The sequence below is a fragment of the Rhinatrema bivittatum genome, chromosome 13 (genome assembly GCF_901001135.1).
Source record: "Rhinatrema bivittatum chromosome 13, aRhiBiv1.1, whole genome shotgun sequence".
NCBI lineage: Eukaryota > Metazoa > Chordata > Amphibia > Gymnophiona > Rhinatrematidae > Rhinatrema > Rhinatrema bivittatum.
Window position 1 is genome coordinate 44640732 of NC_042627.1, and position 8434 is coordinate 44649165.

The 8434-nt window shown below is 43.6% G+C and overlaps 1 long non-coding RNA gene across 1 annotated transcript in view; it reads right to left on the reverse strand.

Annotated features, from left to right (window-relative positions):
* LOC115074895 overlaps positions 1–4158 on the reverse strand; it is a 77339-nt gene extending 73181 nt beyond the window's left edge. Inside the window, exons 1-2 of the long non-coding RNA XR_003852362.1 lie at positions 4048–4158; positions 3800–3847 (exon numbers count right to left, since the gene is read on the reverse strand). This is a non-coding gene — a long non-coding RNA (uncharacterized LOC115074895). The remainder of the gene's footprint in view (positions 1–3799; positions 3848–4047) is intronic.
* Between the last annotated feature and the right edge of the window lie 4276 nt (positions 4159–8434).

Below are 8434 nucleotides of genomic sequence, written 5' to 3' on the forward strand. Positions count from 1 at the left end.
TCACTGATAAACTGTGGGAACATAAGAACATGCCATACTGGGTCAGACCAAGGGTCCATCAAGCCCAGCATCCTGTCTCCAACAGTGGCCAATCCAGGCCATAAGAACCTGGCAAGTTCCCAAAAACTAAGTCTATCCCACGTTACTGTTGCTAGTAATAATGAACTGGCAGGAACTGTTTTTGGCAATAGATATGAAGAAGCGCTGGGCATTTAGACAGACCAGCCCTTTCACAATATGACATTACTTCTCTGCTTTGCATGTTATTTTCTTTCTCAACTGGCACCAATTTTCATCCATTTTCAAGGTTTCTGCCTCTGTTACATCTATTCATACACTGAAATGATTAATGTTGCCAATATATTTTCTTCCGATGCCTGACATTTGTGCAGGCCTCCACCAGCACTGTGTTGCATGGCATCACCTGTAAGCATGCATATTGGCTCAGTTGCATGCAGATATCTCTTGTGTATATTCCTTAGGGGTCTCCTGAAAACTCGACTGGTTGGTGGCTCTCAAGGACAGGAGTTGTCCACCCATGCCCTAGCATCATCCTTATTCAGAACAGCTCGCAAAATATGTACACCCTGGAGGAAAGGAGGAGCAGGGGTGATATGATTCAGACCTTCAGATATTTGAAAAACTTTAACGATCCAAAGACAACGCCAAACCTTTTCCGTCAGAAAAAAATCAGCAGAACCAGAGGTCATGAGCTGAGGCTCCAGGGAGGAAGACTAAGAACCAATGTCAGGAAGTATTTCTTCATGGAGAGAGTGGTGGATGCCTGGAATGCCCTTCCGGAGGAAGTGGTGAAGTCCAAAACTGTGAAGGACTTCAAAGGGACGTGGGATAAACACTGTGGATCCATCAGGTCTAGAGGACATGTATAAAGAGGAGGCAGCAAAACACTGCACGGAGCGGCAGTAGCCACAGAGGCATTCACGGAGCGGGATGCCAGTGGCCAGTGGTTGGTGTTCCACCTTCACGGAGCGGAAGGATGGAGGGCTGCCATCTCCAAATTAAAAAAAAAACAGGGGTAGGTAACAGTATGTAAAATTAACAGTGAGTTCATAGGCTATAGGTATTACCAATTATTAGGCTTATTCAATATTTGTTGATAGTTAATGTGGCTCTTGCGGAAATGGGGCTACTACCTGGAGATAATGCCTTGCCCTTGTTCAGTGTACATGCACAGGGTTGATGGGACTCCATCATGGCTCTGGGCTTCAATGGCAAGATGTAATGTGGAAGAAAAATAAAAATTAAAAAAAATTTTTTTTTATTCACAGGGAAGCGAGGTGAAGCTGGGCCGATACTTTACTTTCAGTGCATGTCCAGTGTAGCTCTCTGCTTCGGCGAGGGAGAGAGTCTGATACTTCTCTTTCAAGCATGCTCTCTGCTTCAGCGGCAGGGGGAGTGTGGAAGGGAGGATCGGGGTGTGGACGGCAACCAATGGGTCTGGATCGTATAGTCTGGGTAGACAGGCGTGGGGGTGTGGCCTGCTTGTTGCGGAGGTTGCTACCCCTAATTGAGCTGGATGTTCACATGGATGCAGATCCAGCGATGCTCTCTGCATTGGTGGTGGGGTGGAGGGGAAATAGGGCTGGAGGGTACTGGAAGCCAAGAGTAACAGGTGTGAGAGAGAAAAAGGAAGAAAAAAAAAGTGCATAGCTTGCTGGGCAGACTAGATGGGCCGTTTGGTCTTCTTCTGCCGTCATTTCTATGTATGTTTCTATGTTAATCTAAAGGACACCCTTTGTTTATGTGGCTAAAAGTATATGTAATGGGCATGGCACACATACTTTTTAGCTGCTCTGAAGAGTCATTTTCAAAATGACCAATTTGGCTAGGTAAATTGGTATTTACTTACATAAATGGCATTGGAACTTGCCTTTTAAAAATAAATTATTTATTTATTTTATTTATTTTTTTTATTTATTTAATTTTATATACCGGCAACCGTTTGCACATCGTGCCGGTTCACAAGTAACTTACAACAGAAAGTATATAGGCATAGCCTTTACAGAGAACGGTGTATAACGTAAAACGCAGTAACAGAACAAATAACTAAGTAACTGGGGAGGGTGCAAACAGATACATGGGGATAAAATGTGAATAGGGATTCGAGGAAGAAATATGTACAATGGTTATATACAGAAGTTGTACACTGAATATATATACAGATGTTGTACATTGGTTATATACAGGAGATGTAGGAAAATTGGATGAAACAGCCGAAAATATTGCATTTTGGTCATCTGTGGTTTTATTCAGACACAATCCATATAGCAAAGCTAGCTGGATAAACTTATCTGGCTAAATTCAACAATGCAACCACACTATTGAATATTAGGGATGTGCAATCGTTTTTCCAGAATTAGGTAATTTCATCGAAATTTCCTAATTCGGAATGGTTCGGGAGAACCGAAAAACGATTTAGTTTTTTTCCAAAATTTTGGTAAACATTAATTTTTGAGTTAATCAGGGCCCCTGGAAAAAAAAACCCCGAACCACGGGAAAAACAAAATTCCAGCAGGGGCCCACCAAAACGAACCCAGACATGAAATTTTTACCCGAAGCACATCTCTATTGAATATAGTTGGCTATTTTAATTAGCCAGCTAACTTTAGGACAACACTTTGACTCGACCAGACTTACTTGGCTGGCTAAGTCACCCGGCTAACTCTGAATATTGGAGTTAGCAGGTTAAATTAGCTGGCTTACTCAACTCCTCCCACTTACGCCTCTGGACAACTCCTAACTTATCCGATTAAATTCTAGCTGCCTAACTTATTAGCTGGTTAGAATTTAGCTGGATAAAGGATGAATGTAGCTGGGTAAGCCATTTAGATGGATAACTATTAGGGATGTGCAGAGCAAAATTTTATGTTCATATTTTTTATGTCCGAAAGGGGGTCCCACTTGCGGCCAATATGGACATAAAAAAAATCCAATGAGTTGGGTATATGTACATATGTGCAAAAAAAAAATTTAAACCCCCTCACCCTCCTTAATCCCCCCCCCAGACTTACCACAACTCCCTGGTGATTGAGCGAGGAGTGAGGAGTGAGGAGTTCTTTTTGGGCCGAACGAGCCGTCCGGCGCGAACGAGTCGGGAATCACGTGACGCCGGCGTCACTCGACGTGCCGCCGACGTCACATGCTTCTCGCCAAGGATTGCAGAAATGGCGTCCTCACTCCTCGCTCCATCACCAGGGAGTTGTGGTAAGTCGGGGGGGGGGGGGGATTAAGGAGGGTGAGGGGGTTTATATTTTTATTTTGGCTCAACAATCGCGATTTCCCACATATCGAACATATCTATGTTCGATATGTGGGAAATCCGATCGTTTATGTCGAATCAATTTTTTAAGTAAAAAAAAAATATGAGTTGCGTTTTACTAATGCGGTCAATCCGAATGCACACCCCTAATAACTATTATGTTATCCGTATATTTGGCTTTTGAATACATACTTCGTTGTTTTTCATGCATTGACAGAACAAACTAAATGAAAGGAGAAATGAATGAAAAAAAAAAGACTAGGATATCAATGAAAGAAATAACAGCAAAGCAAATTAGAAAAGCAAACCTTGGTGAGATGGGGAAATGGAACCTGATGCATATTTTATAGTATTTGTTTGTTAACCTACACTGGACAAATTTGTTGAACGAGGTGGGTTAGAAGACTTTTAAATAAATGCACAGAGTTAATGCACAGAATACTAAAGCATTTGTGACTGCAGGCTGTATTACCGCTTGCACCATCTGCTAAGGACTCTGCTAGCCTTTAGCTCTCCTACCTGGTCTGTGTCAGATGAAAGAGTCTTGTTTTCATCCGAATATTGAGCCTAGAATAGAAAGTTCAAATATAGCAACCATCCTTTTTTTTTTCCACACTGTGCAGCCATCTAAGTAAAATCCTATTTCATACCATTTATATTTTATGTCAGTGAGTCACAGACACAGTAGGCAGCTCCTGTCATTTTGAAGGATGCCAGCGGAAAAAATATAAGTAAAGCTTAATCCTATTGCTGTCCTAATGACTTACCTGTGCAGAGAATGAAAGTTCTGAAGGAAGCCTAAGCCCAGAATTTTGCATGCTTAACGAAAAGCAGCGCTGTGCGATAGCTTGAATTTTAATTCTGTACTGCCCTTTCAGATATGCTTTTGTTTCTGTGCATAGCCAGCAAAAGCTCAAGGACTCTTAAGTGGGTAAGGTTTTCATGAACTTGAAACAGATTAACTAGACAATTCAAAGGTATGTGCCTGCATGCAAAATTACAAGCCTGAGATTTCTGTCTAGCTAGTAAATGATTCGAACAATTTATAAAGCCTTAGCTCTTTCTGGAGTTCAAGGTCTGACAGTGTCTTCTGCTCCAGTCACTGTTTTGGTGAGAGCCAGTATCATAAAAGGATGCTTGTTTGTGTTAAAGCAAGAGAATGCATCTTTTTTTTTTTCCAGACAGCAAGGAGAGAATATTGGAAGGATGGTTTCTTCAATAGCTGAGCACCTGGATTCAGTTCTGCTGTGTGACCTCTAGACTAATTCCAGAATTTTGTTCTCAGTACTATTCCTGCTACAGTGGAATGTGCCTGCCACTGTTTTTGCTGCCCGTTTATTAAGTCTGGGTGGGTACTACTTGTAAAAGAAGTTAATTTTTGTTAAACAGGATGTTACTTGAGGGATCACCTATAAAACTGGGACTGTGTGTTGCGGTCTCTACCGCTTCCCTCCGCTTAGGGCTCAAACCCGCCTACCTCCGCTTCAGGAATCACCGCATTCCGCCCGCTCTGGACCCCGGGAGCTTCTCCCACTCCACGTGGCAGCCGCCATTATGTGCCTGTTTCTCGTCAGTCTCGCGCGTCTTGAGCGCTCAACTCCCGGAAGCCTGGCCCCGCCCGTGCTGCTGACGTCACGCCCAAGCCCCGATATAACCGGCGCTCAAACTCTCTCTCATCGCCTTGCAACGAGGTTCACAACTCCATAGTTGTTCTTAGTTGCGTTCCTGGTGATCTCCACGTTTCCTGCTTCTGACTCCGGTTTGCTACCGACTCCGCTTCAGCCTACAGCCTGCTTCAGCCTCCGGTTTGCCACCGACTCCGCTTCAGCCTACAGCCTGCTTCAGCCTCCAGTTTGCTACAGACTCCGCTGCCGCCCGCTGCCCTGCCTTCAGCCGGCCCTCGGCCCTGTACAGCCGGTCCCCTGCTACCCAGGTACCTTCGACTTCCTATCCTTCCTGTTTGCTCTGGTCCCGGTCTAAGCCTATCTCAGCCCCTGGACTTTCTGCCTCTATTCCAAGTCCCGAGGTCCCAGTGCCCTACGGGCTCCTCCCGGGGGGTTCCTGGTTCCCGGGTGAACACCTCCAGCTTGTGGCTCCGCCCCCTGGCCTACCCTGTCACCCTAGGTAGGCCGGCCCAAGGGTCCACTATCTCGCCAGCAGTGTCCAACTGCAACACTGTGCTGAGGGAAGTATTATGTGTAGGGTGGATTGGTGGGAGTGTGTGTGTTTTTTTCCTTTTATATTTAATTGTAATGGTTCGCCTTTTTGGTAGATATGATTTTGTAACATGCCTAGCCAGCAGGGAGAAGCATAATCAAGCATAAATAAATAGATAAATGATTTTCAACAGATTTGGGAGATCGTTTGTAACAGAAGGCATGGGAGTAACCTGTATGGAGCAGCAGTTATTATCCATTAAATCTATAGTTAAATCTATAGAATGAGTCCCAGACTCAAAACTGCCTTAGAATTGACCTGGACACAATAGTCATCACACTCACTTAACAACTAGCATTGATTAAAAACTATGTTACCGAACCTAATGGCACCTGTGTAAACTGTTAGATTTTAATAAAATTACTTTTTGTGCCTTACTGTAAACCGTTGTGACGGTACACACCTTAATGACGGTATAGAAAAAGATTAAATAAATAAATAAAAACAAACAAACACAAAAACCCCCCCACTTCCTGGGCAGACTGGATGGAACCCATGCGTCTTTTTTTGTCAACATCTCCCAATTTACTAAGTTCCTAGGACCAAGAAGAAGCGAGTGCCAGGTGCTTGTCCAGAGGTGACCAGACTGGGGGAAAGAGCAGAGGAGAATGGAGAGGAGGAGGAAAGAGCTGTCAGCCTGCTGCGCTGTATTTAGTGACCCAGGACTCAAAGGAATCACAAAGAGAAGAAGTAGTGTGTGCAAGAGAGATTCAAGCATTTGGAAGCTCAGGAGCCCAACTTTAAACCCCAAAAAACAGGAGTGGGGGGGATCCTAGGTGGGTGACCCAGTAAGGATCAATAACGCCCTTGTTACCGTTTCAATACCTGCTTGTGGTTTCTACATGCCACCGTGATAGACACATTAATAACCAGACATCCTGACTACTGTAATTCTCTGTTCCACAGCATAATCGCAAATGCCTCCGACTCTGACAAGGTGCAGCTGCCAGAATTCTGGTAGGGGCCAAAGCAACTGACCAGAAGGCAAAATCTTAAGTCAATTGCCCTGGCTCCTAGTTACAAAAAGGATACAATTTCTACCCTTTTGCTTTGTCTTCAGGTATGTAAATAACATGGCCCCTGAATATCTTTCCCAACTTCTGTTCCGACACTCCCACAAGAGAAATGTGTTCCTCCCAAATGGTCCTTCTGTCCTGTACCTCACTGTAAAAGGGTATACAGGAGAAAACCCCAGGACACCTTAAAGACCTGGCTGCAGAGATCTGGCTTGGGCAACTTAAGCCCAATAGAACAGGGAATCCTGGTCCTGGGAGGAGGTCCCTAGGAACTTGCCAGGCCCTAGGAGGGAACAGGAAGCCCAGGGGAGAGAAGGTGGATACTGCTGAACTGTAAGTTGTATTACTATTTTTGTTTTTGTGAACTGCAAAGAACAGCAGACCTGCTTCTGTTGTAGGGATGGGCTCCACCTTAACCAGGGTGGAACCAGACTGCTGGCGCTAACCTTTAAAAAGGAGATAGAGCAGCTTTTAAACTAGAACAAAGGGGAAAGCCGACAGTCGCTCAGCAGCGCATGGTTCAAAGGATACTAATGATGCATTAGAATTAGGGCATCCTGACAGTGAGGTTCCAATAATTAGAAAAGTAGTCCAAGTGCCTGTAACTAAAAACTCACCTGAGCTAAAAAAAATTCTAACTTATCCCTAACAATTAAAAAGCAGAATGAAAATACAAACAAAAAACAAACTTTGAAATGTTTGTATGCTAATGCCAGAAGTCTAAGAAGTAAGATGGGAGAATTAGAATGTACAGCAGTGAATGATGACATAGACTTAATTGGCATCTCAGAGACATGGTGGAAAGAGGATAACCAATGGGACAGTGGGGTACAAATTATATCGCAATGACAGAGAGGAGCACCCGGGAGGAGGTGTGGCGCTTTATGTCCGGGATGGCATAGAGTCCAACAGGATAAACATCCTGCATGAGACTAAATACAAAATTGAATCTTTATGGGTAGAAATCCCTTGTGTGTCGGGGAAGACTATAGTGATAGGGGTATACTACCGTCCACCTGGTCAAGATGGTGAGATGGACAGTGAAATGCTAAGAGAAATTAGGGAAGCTAACCAAATTGGTAGTGCAGTAATAATGGGAGACTTCAACTACCCCAATATTGACTGGGTAAATGTATCATCGGGACACGCTAGAGAGATAACATTCCTGGATGGAATAAATGATAGCTTTATGGAGCAATTGGTTCAGGAACCGACGAGAGAGGGAGCAATTTTAGATCTAATTCTCAGTGGAGAACAGGACTTGGTGAGAGAAGTAACGGTGGTGGTGCCGCTTGGCAATAGTGATCATAATATGATCAAATCTGATTTAATGACTGGAAGTGGAACAGTGTGCAAATCCAAGGCTCTCGTGCTAAACTTTCAAAAGGGAAACTTTGATAAAATGAGAAAAATTGTTAGAAAAAAACTGAAAGGAGCAGCTACAAAAGTAAAAAATGTCCAAGAGGCGTGGTCATTGTTAAAAAATAATACCATTCTAGAAGCACAGTCTAGATGTATTCCACACATTAAGAAAGGTGGAAAGAAGGCAAAACGATTACCGGCATGGTTAAAAGGGGAGGTGAAAGAAGCTATTTTAGCCAAAAGATCTTCATTCAAAAATTGGAAGAAGGAACCAACAGAAGAAAATAGGATAAAGCATAAACGTTGGCAAGTTAAATGTAAGACATTGATAAGACAGGCTAAGAGAGAATTTGAAAAGAAGTTGGCTGTAGAGGCTGTGGACAGCTACATCCGCTCTTTGGAGGGCATAACTTACATGGGATAACTTATGCTTATACTTTTAATAGTCAAAACGTATGTGAATAAGTTTCAACTCTCTGCGTAAAAGTGCGCATGCAAGTGAGCTTATTAAATACTATTGTAGCCCTCGCCCTGTCCTGACTCTGGCTACAGGGGCACA